The following is a 17619-nucleotide window of genomic DNA, read 5'->3' as shown; positions in this document are numbered from 1 at the left end:
CTTGCTCCTCAAGGCTTTGCATGCATCTTGTACCTCAAGTGCATACAAGTTCTTGGCTAGCACACCAATCTATTTCATATGTCCCGTCATCATGAAATTTTTTGGAAAAATAGCTGATTTTAAATCAGCGATATCTCCCTCATTAGAACTTCGATTCGACAGATTTTTTTTTTTTTTAATTTGGGTATTTTTTCGCAAGGAATCCAAATATTCTGTTTGTTTTTGAAATTTTTGAACAAAAATTTTCATATCCACTCTGTAGACTTGTGGCCCAAAACTCAAAACTTCAAAATCTCCTCTAGTATATTGTTCTCGGTTCCGATACCATGTAGAAAATCCTATAGATTCACAAGCTCATGTAATCTTCTAAAACAAGAGACAAGAATCTAATTCTACTCTTTACAGTGGAAGCACATAAACATCGAACAAAACAATAATCGATAAGAGGAAGAATATCAATGGCACATAACACAATAAATATCTGGGGAAAGCCACAACTCAAAACCCCACCATCTGTATTGCATTAATAAAAAATCAAAGATGATAATAAAATGAATTTTCTCACAAGAACAATCCCAACACTTAGTAAAATCAATCTCCAACTCACAAACAAGCTCTTGGCCAACACTTAGCCAATTCTCCAACTCTCAAATCCCATATTTCCTTACACCCTTGGTCAAAGTATTTGGATGAATACAATATGCTCTGCTCAACCTTGAGCTTAACCTGCACAAGTATTTCCTATCCTTCGCTTGATGACTTCCTTTGGCCAATACTTAGCCAAATTTCCAAGCCTCCAAACTTCTAATTCTTTGCACAATTCATGAGAGAATTAACGCATATTTAAAGGGAAATTCCTCATCCACAACTACACAACCCCTTCTAGGTTCAGTTTCTGATTGCATGCACCATCTATAAAACTCAGAAAATTATACAACAAATAGTACATTTTCCTTGCACTCTAGTCTCAACTGGGTCTTTCTCATAATCGACATGCATGAATTTTTGATGAGGGAATCTTCAGTTACCTGGAGTAGCACTAGTTGAGTGCACTAATGCATCAACTCATTGTTAACTCACTATTAGTTCCTAAAATAGTTTGGAACTAATTTAACTCGACTTAACTCAATAAACTGAGTTAACTAATTACAACTCATATTTAACTCATCCTTGACCCCTATAATATAGGGAGAACATATACATGACTTTAGAAAGACTTCCAACTCGCAATTCCTAAGTTAACTAAGTCAACTCACTCTAGTTAACTATTGCATGTTTCTATCAAAATAAAATTCGATTTTAATTATTAGTTTAACTCAAGGACAAATTAAACGAGAATTTCTGGATTCTATTTTTATCATTTCTTGTCGCTATTTTCAACACTCCCTCTCAACAAGAAAGGAATTCAACGTGATCCCAATCCTGAACCTTTGGAATGTTCTACATGCTACAATTCTCTCTAGTGTTGTTGCTACAACAACTCTGGAAACAAAAAACATCCAACCTGAATCAAAATGATGCCTCCGTTATTAATGTCTTTGACCACTATTGCCTCCGTCGATTGAAAACTCTGCGCTTCTATTGACTCTTCCTTTTTGCACTGTTTTCAACCCTTCTCTATGCTTTTTTAGTACCTTATTGCTATAGCCTCTATCACTTTGATCTCTGACTTCATCAATCCCACTTATTCCTCCTGCTACTATGTACTTTGGGCTCTTGTAGCAAGGTAAGATCCATGAGATAAAACCACTCAATGGACCTTGCCTAATTTCATCCCTCTTGGGACTATCACTTCAAATCACCCCACCTCACACCTGGAGGTATGGCTGCATGTGATCCCTCTGCCCACTTGGCTCGAAATTTCCCCCTACTAGAGGTATCTGCATGATTGTATGCCTCCACTCGGTATCCTCTCGACTTCTCCAATTGTGGCTGCTCCACAATTGTCTGAGACTGCTTCTAATACTACTTTTGGGACTACTTCTTCTCTACTTTAGTGGATCTCTCCACGCGGTCTCCTCTCAGCTTCTCTAGTTGTGGTTGCCTCACAACTTCCTGAAGCTGCTTCAGAGGCTTCTTCAGGGGCTACATGTTGAGAGGTAATTTACTCTCCCTCTCAACCACCAAGTCTCTAATCTTTGCCTTACTCCTCAAGGCTTTTCATGCATCTTGTACCTCAAGTGCATGTAGGTTCTTGTCTAGCACACCAATATGTTTCATCTGTCCTGCCGTCATGATTTTCTTTGGAAAAAGGAGCTGATTTTAAATCAGCAATATATCCCTGATCTAAACTTTGATTTGACCGATGTGTTTTTTGAATTTGGGTATTTTTCACAAAGAATCCAAATCTGCTATTTGTTTCTAAAAAATTTTGCACAAAAATTTTCAGATTTGCTCTGCAAACTAGTGGCCCAAAACTCAAAACTTCAAAATCTCCTCTAGTATATTGTTCTTAGCTCCAATACCATGTAGAAATTCCTGTAGATTCACAAGCTCATGTAATCTACTAAAACAAGGGAAAATAATCTACTTCTACTCTTTACAATGGAAGAACATAAAAATTGAGAAAAATAATAATCAACAAGAGGAAGAACATCAATGGCACATAACACAATAAATATCCCCGGAAAGCCACAACTCAAAACCCCACTATCTATATTGCATTAATCGAGAATCCAAGATGATAATACAATTCTTGTTCACACAAGAACAATCCCAACACTCAGAAAAATCAATCTCTAGCTCACAAGCAAGCTCTTGGCCAACACTTAGCCAATTCTTCGGCTCTCCAAGCCCCTATTCCCTTGTGCCCTTGGTCAAAGAATTTGGATGAATACAATATGCTATGCTCAACCTTGAGCTTAACCTACACAGGTATTTCCTATCCTCCGTCTGATGACTTCCTTAGGCCAATACTTAGCCAAATTTCCATGCCTCCAATATTATAATTCTTTGCACAATTCATGAGAGAATTATCTTGTATTTAAAGGGAAATTCCTCATCCATAACTGCACAATCCCTTCTAGGTTCAGTTCCTGATTTCATGCACTATCTGTACAACTAAAAAAATTATACAATAAATAGTACATTGTCCTTGCACTCTAATCTCAACTAGGTCTTTCTCATAATCAACATGCATGAGTTTCTGATGAGGGAATCTTCAGTTAACTAGAGTAGCACTAGTTGAGTACACTAATGCATCAACTGACTGTTAACTCACTATTAGTTCCTCAAATGGTTTTGAACTAATTTAACTAGACTTAGCTTAGTAAACTAAGGTAACTAATTACAACTCATACTTAACTCATCCTGGACCCCTATAATATAGGGAGAACATATACATGACTTCAGAAAGACTTCCAACTCCAAATTTTTAAATTAACTAATTCAACTCACTCTCGTTAACTATTACAAGTTGTTATGAGAATAAAATTTGATATTAATTTTCAGTTTACTTCAAGGACAAATTAAATTGGACTTTCTGGATTCTGTTTTTCTCTTTTCTTGTTGATATTTTCAACAAGCAGGATCAATTTAATTTTGCAATAATTCTAGGTGAATGTCTTAGGATTTGATGAGCTAAAATATATGTATAAAGATGATCCATATTTCAAAGAAGCTTATGCAACTTGTCAAAATATTGTAAGTAGAGATAGAAATCCATGGTTATATTACATGATACATGAGGGAGTTTTGTTTAAAGGAAGACAATTATGCATTCCAAGATGTTCGATGAAAGAAAATATGTTAAAATAAAAACATAGTGGAGGTTTAGTAGGTCATTTTGGTCAAGATAAAACTCTAGCACAATTACAAGCATTCTACTATTGGCCTCACATGCAAGTAGATCTAAGAATATTTGTTGAAATACACAGGATATTTCAATATGCAAAAGGAAGAAGTCAAGACACTAGACTATATCAACCCTTACCAATACAAAGTAGACCATGGGATTCTATAAGCATGGATTTATTACTAGGATTGCCCAAAACACGAAGAGGAAGTGACTTAATATTTTTTGTTGTTGACAGATTCTAAAAAATGGCACACTTTATATCTTGTAAAAAGACAAATGATGCAACTAACATAGAAAACTTATTCTTCAAAGAAATAGTTAGATTGCATAGATTACCTACAAGTGTTGTTTTTGATAGAGACACCAGGTTTGTGGGTCATTTTTTTTTAGAACTTTAAAGAAAAAGTTAGGAACCAATCATAGCTTTAGTTCAACATATCATCCCCAGACTGATGGTCAGACAAAGGTGGTAAATAGAAGCCTTGGAAATATATTGAGGAGTTTGGTATGTGAACATCCCAGACAATGGGACCAGGTACTTGCTCAGGAATAATTTGTATATAATGATTCACCTAACAGAAGCACTAGATTAAGTCCATTCCAAACATTTTATGGGATGTATCCAAGAGGAATTTATGAGTTAAGGAACCTTGGAAAACAATAATTTAGAAGTGCATATGATGAAGATTTTGTAGCCAGTATGTAGGAAATACAGGACCAAGTCAAGCAACAATTACAAGAAATCAACTATAAACCAAGAGTAGATTCTAAAAGAAAACAACTAGATTTTAATGTTGGAGACTTGGTTATGGCACATCTTAGAAAAAAGGGTTTCTTAAAGGGGAATATAATAATTTAAAACTAAAAAAGATTGGACCAGGAAAAATTTTGAGGAAATTTTCCTTGAATGCTTATGAAATAGAACTACCCAAAGGCTTTGGCATCTCACCAATATTTAATGTTTCAGAACTATATCCCTTTAAGGACCCAATAAATGATCCTACAGATGCACCTATTAGTGATAAGTTCAGTGGGAGAAACAACTACCTTCAGCACTAGCAAAGCAGATTGAATCAATCATCGATAAAAGGGTGGCTAAAAGGACCACGAATAAAGAGTATTCCAATATTTGGTTAAATGGAAGAATCAACCAGTCGAAGATGCTACTTAAATGATAACAACAGAGATTTCAAAATATGGTACTAGTATTGAACAACTCCAAAATAAAAGCATATGAATGTATCTTTTCCTCCCCAGTAATATGATGTAGGATCATCTCTTATTTTATATTTGTGTATTTATTTTATATGAATGTATGAGACTTCTAGAAATTACTGGAGATTAAGTAGTTAGGATAGATTCCTAGAACTGAGAGGATTTCTCTCAACTTCCTCCAAATATCCAACAAAGAGTTTTCTCTTTAAGGAATTCAGGAGATTTCTCCCTCCAGAATAAATAGCCATGCAATTCAATTGTAAACCCAAGTTTTGAGAGAAATTAAATTAATAAATGTTATGTCTTCTTTTATGAGAAATTCCTAATCTGGTCTCTGCATCAATTCTAGAGTTGGGGAGGAGGATTTCTTTCTTGGGAAGTTGACGCTTTCTTATGGATAAAATCTTAAATGTTTGGGACAACCATTAAAAGTTGGCTGGTCCATGAATTAATGAACGTGTTCTTAAAATTGAATGAAATGCAAGGAAGGTACACAAGCCCGTGTGCTTGAAAACCTTCACAAGGAAAAGGGACAAGAAACCAAGAGGGGAACTACACAATGCAAGAAAGAAAGGATGAAGCAGTAAATGCGAGACAAGAAAAGAAGGCAAGGAATAGTATTCAAATTCATTCTAAATGAGAGAGGAGACATAATTCTAGTAAAAGAAAAATAGAGAAGTTTGGTTCAATCAGTAGGAAACGCGGAACAATAGAGAAGAGAAGGGGATTGTTTCTTAGTTTCCCTGGAGGTTGTATGTTGAGGTGCTACTCTCTGAAGTCCTATAATATTTTAGGGTTCCCTGGAGGTTGTGGATTGAGATAGGATCCCTGGAGCCTTGTAACAACTTGGGTCCCTGGGGGCTGTGGGTTGAGACAGACTCTGGAGCTCTATAACAACTTGAGTCCATGGAGGCTTTGGGTTGGGATGTAATATATAGATCCATGTAACAAGTTATGTCCCCTAGAGCTTGTGGGTTGAGATAGGAGGCTCTAGAGCCCTTAATATCTTAGGAAGAGGCTAATCTTGCAACAACATCAAAATAAGACTTGATTAAAGACCTTGGTTACTGCATTATTATTACAATGGATCCTGAACTCCCTGGAAGGGAGTGAATCATTGTGTATGCACTTGGGGTGAGGAAAGAACCTTTGGACTTCATGTGCTGATAAGATGGCAACGTTAACTAGTGGGATTGAGGAAGAGGCCCTCTACATTCCCTATTTCCGTTGGCAATTGATTTTCTAATTGCATAATCAAGCACCTGCCTCATAATATAGAATCTAGCTTGAGGGTGACAACTGCAAGTGTGGTTGCAACTGTCTATGGTTGGGTAGAGAGTCCTTGTACTAGAATCAGTTGCCATGCAACTTTAAAGATAAGTATCTATTTGTGTTTCTTAAATGTTAATGAACTTATCATGCATTTCTGGTCGAAATGGTTTGGATTCTTTTTTTACTGTAACAACATTGTTAATGTGATAAGCATGTGGATTCCTCTCTATGTAGAGATAACTTTATAGTTATGATAAACAAATGCATACATAAACACATATGTCACACCTCTGAAATGAAAAATGTGGATAAACAAGTTTAATTAGTGTATGCATCTGTAATGGAATGAAGTGTTGTGTTAAATTCTCCCATTTCATAACATATGCTCTACAGTAGAATGTGTAATCTTCTATACAATAACTAATTTGAGTCATTTTCCTTAACCAAAATCCTATCTTGGGGTAAATGCTCATTCATACTAATTAATAATGCATATGTAAGTAATACAAAGATGTCATGAAATTCCACAGGAAACAGAATGATCCAAAAGGATCTGCAATAAAACCTTAGAACATTTGGCACAAAGACCCATTTTATTAACATTAAATAAGTTCATAAGAGACCGCCTGCTTGGCAGGGTCTGTACATATACATGCATGTTCCTTCACCATGCTATAAGCCTTTGAACCTGTACAAAAGGCATCGAGTCAACACTGGAAGGGTTATACTCCCTTTAAGTGTGGGAATAACTGAAACCCCTGTAGCCAGGCTTCACCAACCTTGCATTATAAGCAACCTAGATATATTCTTCTTGCATCAAAGTGCAACTAGCTCGACCCCAAAAGTATCTGCATATTTCCATGGATATTCTTACATGCCTTCTTTGAATCCTGAAACCTTTAGCATGTGGCAGGCAAGGTTGAGACCTTTCTAGAGTTCACACACAATTGGTGGTAGGTAAGGGATGTGGGAAAACTTATGAATGCATGCCTGGAATTCCCTGTCTGAGAACAGTGAATGAAGAAGGGCCAGGAACACCTTGGATTTGGATTGGCTCAAGCTCAAGAGGGCTAGCACCATATGGCACCTTAATAATTCATCGATGTCACCACCGAGTATTAGCATTGATCCAGAGTCCTGTAGGACCTCTGAGATAGAGCCATGGTCAAAATAACAAGCTTAGGGAAATTATGGTTGGGTTGAGACTTACTCTTATGACGACCATAACGATCCATGTATGATTTACTTCTTAAGGCAAAGTCAAGATCCCTTAGTCAAGCAATGGCAGAGATTGAAGGTAACCTCGATGTGGTGCATGAGGGTAAGCCTTAAACTCATAGCAAAAATTCGAAAAAACATTGCACTGATCCAAACCCTAGCCATGGAGACTCTTCATTAGTGCAGTTTGATTTTTCCTTTAACACAATTGGATGAGGAAGTAACGACATGGCTGTTTTGGGAATTTTTAGTGTCTACGGATAAATGCTTAAACCCCTAGACTAGTAGCTAAGTCTAGAACAACAATGCAAAGCATTCTCTACCTTCTCTATAACCAATAGATTAAATAAGACAGTAAAGAAGCCTACCTGTAGCTTTCGCTTACTCCTTATATCCCTTGACCAATTCTGTCGCTCCTTTCCATACTTAATCCACTTGAAAAGTACCTGCACATAGATAGAAGACAAAAACCAATCAAAGCATATGATAATGATCTATTGGTTAAACATAGTATGGAATCAAGTACATAGTACACATATGAAAGCATCAATGAATAACACAATCATATGGAAAAAGCTTTGAAAACTTTATTAGTAAAGGGAAGAGTTACAACCCAATTTGCTTGATTCAGCATCACTCCTCCAGCTTAATCCCATCCTCTCCTCATAACAAGCAAGACATTTTGACAGCATTACAATACTTGAAATCAACTCAAGTCTCATACTAACAAAATCTCCCTATATTCCAATGATTTCCAGCCCCTAATCACTTAGATGAGTGGTCTTTTCATAGGTGAATTAAGGAAGTTATGCCATAAATGGTGATAATGAATGCCCTCCCAAACTTAGGATTTACTTCCATGGAGGAAGGGTTAAAGGGATTGATGTTCGTTAACTCCCTCCCTCATCCAATTTCGAGCCCAAAGGAGTGGATAGCCTTGGGAAGCTTCTAGATGCATCCAATGGATAAGAATATTCCCAAACCCCAATGAAATTTCGCTCAAATACGCCCAACATAGGCCAAAGAGGGCTCAACTGCACTGCATAGCACCCTAGCAGTGTACTGGACTGCATTGCAGTGCACCCTAATGAAGGCCTACCTGCACTGATCTTCTTAGAGGCAGTTTTTCGATGATTTCACTCATGGAACTTCTTGGGAAGTTAGGCATTTTGCTGGTTGACTTCTTTTGGGCATGTAGCAACTGAATTAGGGTTTGATGGGCCCTAAAGCACCGATCTATAAGATGGGGGTGATGTGCCCAAATGGATTTGTAACAATGTCTTAGAGGTACAAACCCAAAATATTACCCTAGAGGATTGTGTGGTACAACTATGGGATTTACCGAGATGAGTTGGTTAACATGCTAGCTCGAAATTTCTGTGATTGGTCATAGGTGGATCGTCTTGATAGGTCAGCGACGGGCTGATGCGATGAGCGGAGGCCATTTCATTCAGTAGGGCCTGATATATATATATATATATATATATATATATATATAAGCATGTCGATTAACAACTCTAATTGTGAGGCCCTTATGATGAGTTGGGAATTCAAGTTGAGTTTAGAGGAAAAAGAAATAAATATGTTTTAGCCTATTCCTCTAATAGTATGAGGGGTTGGGTGATGTTACACATCTACTGTTACAACATCTTTTTCTCAATCCATTGTTACCTACGTTTGTTCTTCTCAATTTGTTTTCTTGATCCCCTAAGTGTTGGTGTAGTGTTGGGTGGTAGAAACACCTCTTTGGATGCCCACTTTCAAGCTTTGAAAAGCAAAATGAAATTGCTTTCTACCTCAATTATTACAACATCCATTGTTACAACATCCACTGTAATGGTCACTATTTCAGTAGTTTCAATAGTAGCAGTTGTTATAACATCACCTTTTACAACAATTTCAACATTTTCAATAGTAATGGGTGTTACAACATCAATTGCTACAACATTTTCAACATATTTAACATTGACATGTTGTTATGACATATGTTCTTACAACATTTGTTGTTACAACATTTGCTTCTCAATCCATTGTTACCTATGTTTGTGCTTCTCAATTTTTTTTCTTGATGCCCCAAGTGTTGGTGTAGAGTTGGGTGGAAAAAATACCTCTTTGGCTACCCACTTTAAAGCTTTGAAAAACAAGATGAAATGGCTTGTTGTTACAACATCCAGTGTTACTGCATATGTTATGGCATTTATTGTTACAACATATGTTGTTACAACATCTAATGTTATAACATCTACTTCTCAACCCACTGTTACCTATGTTTGTGCTTCTCAATTTGTTTTCTTGATCCCCCAAGTGTTGGTGTAGTGTTGGGTGGCGAAAAAACCTCTTTGAATATCCACTTTCAAGATTTGATAAGCAAGATGAAATGGGTTTATACCCCCTCAATTTTTATAACATCTTTTGTTACATCCATTGTTATAGCATCTGTTGTTACAACATCCACTCTAATGGTCACTATTTCAGTAGTTTAAATAGCAGCAGTTGTTATAGCATCAACTTTTACAATAGTTTCAACATTTTCAATAATAATGGGTGTTACACATTTTCAATAGATTTAACAATGACATGCTATTATGGCATCTGTTGTTACAACATCTACTATTACAATATCCACTATTACAACATTTGCTTCTCAATCTTTTGTTACCTATGTTTGTGCTTCTCAATTTGTTTTATTGATCCCCCAAAATATGGCGTAGTGTTTGGTGGCAAAAACACATCTTTGGTTGCCCAGTTTCAAGCTCTGACAAGAAATATGAAATGGCTTGTTGTTACAACATCTTAGTTGTAACTTATTTGAAATTTTATTACAGTATGTGCGATTTGATATGATGTAATATGATTATTGTTTCATTTCATATGTTGTAATATTAGATATATAACAGAAAAATTAATTATTGCATGAAATAAATAATAACTTTTCATTCTAAATGTTTTTTTTGCAGAACAAGGATCTTCCAAAAGATCCGAATGATCCTCATCACATAGATCCAGATCACATTGGCTTTAATGCTAAGATGGCATATGATGCTCATGATGACACAAATACATATGAAAATGAAGTCGATGCTGATACAAAAGATGATGATGATGATGATGATCACAATGGTGATGATGATCATGAGGCAGTTGTTGGTAGAAACTAGTGACATTCATGATCATATAGACTGCATCATGGATCATTTTTGATATATTGTTATGATGTTGATTTTCATGGTTACTATCATATGTGTTGGGTGTTGACATGATTATTTAGAGGTCTTTGTTTCAGCCAGATGTATATCCCAGGAAGTTTGTACACCCCTCCATGCGGGGGGGGACTTGTCCCCCCCACAGGGGTTTTGGGGGGGGCTGATCCCCCCCGGCTGGGGGGTCCGAGGGCTAGCGGTCCCCCGACAGGGGTTTGCCCCCGAAGCTAAAAAAAAATGTAAAATTGCCTTGTAAAAGTATAGTAATTTCTATTCAATCTGGGACGTTCATTAGGTGGATGGTCTGATGGTAGAACTTATGTTTAGTTTAGGGTTTTTTGCCCTAGAAGGCAATCCCTCTCTTTGTATGAGGGTATTGTATTGAGGCTGTGTAATAGATGTGTATTATCCAAGCGAGAAACAGAGAGGTCAAACTATGAGAGAAAATAGAGGATATTACAGCAGATATGTTATAGGTTGTATCTCTTCATTTTGCTAGATAATAGAAAGGAAGGACTAGCTGTTCAGGGTGGACGTAGCCCAAACTGGGTGAACCACGTATATCTGTGTCTCTTTGGTTTTATGTGTTTTTTGTGTTTATATTTATGCAATATTTTATGTGTTCTATTGCTCTGTAATATATAATTTTTTAACAATTAGTATCAGAGCCGAAGGTCTATTTGGTTGATAAACTCACAGGAAAGAAGGGTTCCTCGTTCGAGTGGGAGCAATGGCGGAAGATGGTAAGTTTAGGGTCGAGAAATTTAACAGCCAAAACTTCTCGCTGTGGAAGATGTAGATGGAAGATTATATGTATCAGAAAGATCTGTACCTACCATTGGGCGGAAAAACAAAGATGTCAAAGGGTATGATAGATGAAGAATGGAACCTTCTCGATAGAAAGGCACTCGGAACAGTATGGTTGTGCCTCACAGCGTCGGTCGCGTTCAAAATTTTGAAGAAAACAACCAAAGAGGGTTTGACTAAGGCGTTGGTGAAACTATATGAAAAACCCTCAGCCTCAAACAAGGTATTTCTTATGAAACAGTTATTTAATATGAAGATGTCGGAAGGTGGATATGTTGTAGAAAATTTAAATGATTTTAATACTATTACAAGTCAGTTAAGTTCTGTAGGGGTAAACTTTGATTATGAAGTTAGAGCTCCGTTATTCTTGTGCTCATTGCTAGAAAGTTGGAATGGTTTAGTAATGGCCATTAGTAACTCTGTTTCTGGATCTAGTAATTTAAAGTTTGATGATGTTGTCGGTGCTATCCTTAGTGAGGAAATGTGAAGGAAAAGCTCCGGTGAGACATCGGTAATGATTTAAGTGCAGAGTCTAGGGGAAGAAAAATGGAAAGAGGAAAGAGCTCAGGATATCGCAGTAAATCAAGGAAAGGCAGATCCAAGTCCAAATTGGGGATAGTGTGCTGGAAATGCGGAAAGAAAGGACACCTAAAGAAAGACTGTAGATCTCAGAAGGGAAAAGAAGGAGATGCACAGCAAGAAAACAATCATGAAGCAAATGTGACAGGTGAGGTGTTACAAGATGCTTTGATTCTTTGTTTTGAAAATATTACTGATTCCTGGGTGGTAGATTCAGGGGCCTCATTCCATGCCACACCTGATAAGAAATACTTTCATGACTATGTTTAAGGAGATTTTGGACAAGTCCGTTTGGGTGATGATAAACCCTGTAAAATTGTTGGAATGGGTAACGTTCTTGTAAAATAGCAGAATGGAAACCAATGGCTACTAAAGGAGGTAAGGCATGTTCCAGATCTGAAGAATAATCTGATCTCAACAGGGCAGTTAGGCAGTGAAGGTTGTGTGACAACTTTCATAGATAAAGCTTGGAAGGTCACCAAAGGATCCCTAGTAATAGCAAAAGGAGAAAAGGTTGGTACATTGTATTTATGCAATGGTATTTCTAACTCCGTTAATGCTTTAACTTCCAAAGGAGAAGATGTAGCATTATGGCATCATAGGCTCGGACACATGAGTGAGAAGGGGATGAAGATTCTTCACTCAAGGAATTTGTTGCCAGGTTTGAAGAATGTTGATTTGGACTTCTGTGAGAATTGCATTTATGAAAAACAAAAGAGAGTCGGATTTCTTAGAGTTGGGAAAGAAAAGAAGAGCGAAAAATTAGAGCTTGTGCATACAGATGTATAGGGACCTGCTCAGGTATCATCTCTTGGTGGCTCTCATTATTATGTTACTTTTATTGATGATGCAACTAGAAAAACTTGGATTTATTGTATTAAGAATAAATCTGATGTATTTGATACTTTCAAGAAATGGAAAGCTTTGGTTGAGATTGAGACAAGAAAGAAATTGAAGTGTCTCAGATTAGACAATGGAGGTGAATATTGCAGCAAAGAGTTTGATAGGTACTGTTCAGAGCATGGAATTCCCAGAGAGAAGACAGTTCCAAGAACACCACAAGAAAATGGTGTGTCAGAAAGGATGAACAGAACAATCATGGAGCGTGCAAGGTGCATGAGATTGCATGCAGGATTGCCTTTACAATTTTTGGCAGATGCTGTAGATACTACTATTTATCTAATAAACAAAAGGCCTTCAAGTTCCTTGGATGGTGGTGTTCCAGAGGAAGCATGGACAGGTAAAATGTTAAACTACTCTTTTTTAAAGCCTTTTGGTTGTGACACCTTTGTCCATATTAATAAAGAAAATAGAACAAAGCTTGAGGCAAAGTCAAAGAAATGTACCTTTATTGGATATGGTGTTAATGATTTTGATTATCGCTTATATGATTATGAAAATCACAAGATCATTAGGAGTAGAGATATAATATTCAATGAAAAGGTCTTGTATAAGAATTAGTTGCAGGAAAAAGAAAACAAGGAATACATAGTTCTTGATGAGATGACTAAAAAAGTAAAGGTGCTAGAAAATAATAATAGTCAAAAACCACAACAACATGAACCACCACAATAGCAACAGGCACCCCAAACATCTGAAAGTGGTGTTAGAAGATCTACTAGGATAAGTATACCGCCTGAACGATACTCTCCTTCATTATATTATTTAATGTTGACTGATTCTGGTGAACCTGAATGTTATGAAGAAGCATTGCAGGTTGAAAGCCGGAAGAAGTGGGAGCTAGCCATGGAAGAAGAGATGGACTCCTTAATGCATAACCAGATTTGGGACTTAGTCAGGTTTCCTACAGGTAAAACTACATTGCAGAATAAATGGGTTTACATGCTGAAGGATGAAGATGGAGGAAAACAGAGGTACAAAACTAGACTTGTCGTGAAGGGGTTTGCACAGAAGAAAGGTATTGATTTTGATGAAATATTTTCTCCTGTTGTTAAAATGACTTCAATCAGAACTATTTTAAGTCTAGTGGCAGTTGAAGATTTGCATCTTGAGCAGTTAGATGTAAAGACAACTTTTCTTAATGGGGATTTGGAGGAAGAGATATATATGCAACAGCCACAAGGATATGAGGTAAAAGGGAAGGAGAAACTAGTGTGCAGGTTGAAGAAGAGCTTGTATGGCTTAAAACAGGCTCCAAGATAGTGGTATCTAAAATTTGACAAGTTTATGTCTGAACAAGGTTATACTAGATGTCACTTTGATCATTGTGTTTATCTGAAAAAGAAAAATGATGGCAGCTATATTATATTGTTATTGTATGTGGATGGCATGCTTGTTGCGGGGTCTAACATGCAAGAAATAAATGTGCTCAAAAGAAAATTGGGAAATTCATTTTCAATGAAGGATTTGGGAGCTGCAAAACAAATCCTTGGTATGAGAATAACTAGAGACAGGAAAAATCGCAAATTCACATTGTCTCAGAATTAGTACATACAAAAGGTGTTGAAAAGATTAATATGCACAATGCAAAACCAGTTACTACACCTTTTGCTAGCCATTTCAAACTTAGTAAGGAAATGTGCCCAAAGACCCAAGAAGACATGGATTATATGTCTAAAGTTCCATATGCATCAACAGTTGGAAGCTTAATGTATGCAATGGTTTGCATAAGGCCTGATATTGCATATGCAGTGGGAGTTGTAAGCAGGTACATGAACAATCCAGGAAAGGAACATTGGATGGCAGTGAAATGGATTCTCAGATATTTGAAAGGTACCACAAATCAAGCATTATGCTTTGGTGGTTCAAACATTTCTCTACAGGGATATGTTGATGCAGATATGGCAGGTGACAGAGATAACAGGAGGAGCACTACAGGATATGTATGTGCTATAGGTGGAACATCTGTTAGTTGGGTTTCAAAAATCCAAAGTGTTGTTGCACTTTCAACAACAAAAGTAGAGTATGTTGTTGCTACAGAGGCTAGTAAACAAATGATTTGGTTACAAAGGTTTATCGGTGTATTGGGTAAGAAGCATGATATGGGCATGTTATACAGTGATAGCCAACGTGCCATTCATCTTGCAAAGAACTCAAGCATTTCATTCCAGGACTAAACACATACAGCTCAAGTACCATTTCATATAATTAGTGTTGGAAGATGGAGAGTTGAAGCTGGAAAAGATATTCACTAGCCAGAATCCTGTAGATATGCTAACAAAAGTTGTAACTAGGGAGAAACTGAGAATATGCTCAGTTTCAATTGGTCTTCAAGGATGATGACGAAGATGAGAAAGAGCCAGGTCCAAAGAGGAGTCATTGTCTAGCAAATGAAGCAGCAGTGGAGTTGCTACAATCATTCTCCAAGTGGGATATTGTTGGGTGTGGAGCATGATTATTTAGAGGTCTTTGTTTCAGCCAGATGTATACCCCAGGAAGTTTGTACACCCCTCCACGCGGGGGGGTGCGAGGGGGACTTGTCCCCCCCGTAGGGGTATTGGGGGGGCCGATTCCCCCCAGCTAGGGGGTTCGAGGGCTAGCGGTCCCCCTACAGGGGTTTCAGGGGCAGCGCCCTCGAACCTAAAAATAGATGTAAAATTGCCTTGTAAAAGTATAGTAATTTCTAGTCAATCTCGGTCGTTCATTAGGCGAATGATCTGAAGGTAGAACTTATGTTTAGTTTAGGGTTTTTTTCCCTAGAAGGTAACCCCTTTCTTTGTATGAGGGTATTGTATTGAGGCTGTGTAATAGATGTGTATTCTCCGAGCGAGAAACAAAGAGGTGAGACTGTGAGAGAAAATAGAGGATATTATAGCAGAATTGTTGTAGGTTGTGTCTCTTCATTTTGTTGGAGAATAGAAAGGAAGGACTGGCTATTCAGGGTGGATGTAGCCCAAACTGGTTTAACCATTTATATCTGTGTCTCTCTGGTTTTATACGTTTTCTGTGTTTATATTTATGCAATATTCTATGTGTTCTATTGCTCTATAATATATAATTTTCTAACAATATGTATCATTTTCATGGCCTCATGTACCATATTATTGAGTTTTATTTTTTTACATGTATCATTTCGACTTATATCATTTGGATAAGGCATATCATATTGACTTGTATCATTTTGTCTTAGATAAATCATCATTTTTATTCATATCATTTGTATGTGATGTAACATTTTGACTTATGTCGATGGTTGGACATGCATCATTTTCACATGTTATTTTTTTTTTAAAGGAGCGGGTATATTTATGTTAATCAAGCAGGAATTCAGGTAGTGTCATTACATTTAAAAGCATCAAAATTTACAGATTCATCCAAAATTTCTTTGACCAGTATCATTGGGTATGATGTAATGTTTTTTTCAGATTTACTACATCTTTTTTCTTGTAATTTCTCCAAAACACCCCATTAATACTTACATACCTACATAACATAATCTACCTAGCTATTACTATGAAATTAACTACTTGATTCCCTCTACATTTTTTTGGTCGAGTTCCTCCATACAAACCATGTGTGTTTCCTCCTATTGGAATAGTTCCACTACTCCTTGTTTCCCTTGCTCCTGCTCCAACTCCCACTGATCGAAAAATTCTGAGGGAGATCCCCTCCCTCACTAATCGCCATATCCTATTCACTGTTTTCATCGAGGTCAAATGTTTCTTTTAACACTGAAACAATTGCATTCTCCACATTGACCTCAAAGTTCTCCACCTTGTAATCAATATTTTCTATCTTGAATATAATTACCTCCACTTCCTCTCGCACAATTTCAATATATTTTTTCAGTCCTCCCAACTGAACTGTTGCTAGGGTGAAATGAGAGAGATCCTCAAAAATCATTTCCCCACCTTTCCTAGAGATCATTTCCTTGATTTCCTACTTGAACGCCTTGTCAATCTCATTTGTGGAGCCACCCTAGCCATTTCCTGACAAGGAGTCCATGATCTCTTTGGATTGAAAAGAATATTTGGAGAGCCACTATGCATGAATTCTGAAAAACCATCCTCTTACAACCAGAATTAACTCCAAAATGATAGTAGAGAGAGTCCATTAGAGTTTAATGTTGCTCGCATTAACAATTTTGAATTCATTGTTTTTGGTCTGTACCATAAACACACACTGTTGAACTGAGACATTATTCCTTGGCCACAGAAATATCAAATCCTTTGCTGACGACATCCACTTAGACACATTCTTAGAATTAATCCTCAAATTTAACCATTTGTTGGATGAATGGCTCATCATTCTGTTGGAGCGATCATCGATAAGATAGAGTGATCACTGATGAAATTTTGTATCATGAAATGAATACCAAATTTATGCAATTTGTCAGTTAGATTATCCTCCTTAATTACCCTTAAGCATCTCAAGATACTTGAGTTATGAGAAATCATGGTATGTGAAATATAATTGTTATGTCGCCCTCCTCCATCAACTCGCATTGAAACAAACTGAATCCTTTGTTGGATTGATTGTCCACCAATGTGTTGTTCTCTCTCTTGATATAATAAAACTCTAAAATTTAAAATTTATCCATGATCAATTGGATTGTTTGTAGAGTTGGTCTTG

The sequence above is a fragment of the Pinus tabuliformis genome, chromosome 6 (assembly GCF_031772625.1).
Source record: "Pinus tabuliformis cultivar Carrire ecotype Pingquan chromosome 6, CPIR1, whole genome shotgun sequence".
Classification (NCBI taxonomy): Eukaryota; Viridiplantae; Streptophyta; class Pinopsida; order Pinales; family Pinaceae; genus Pinus; species Pinus tabuliformis.
The sequence above is the reverse complement of the archived record's forward strand: the minus strand, read 5'-3'. Positions refer to the sequence as shown.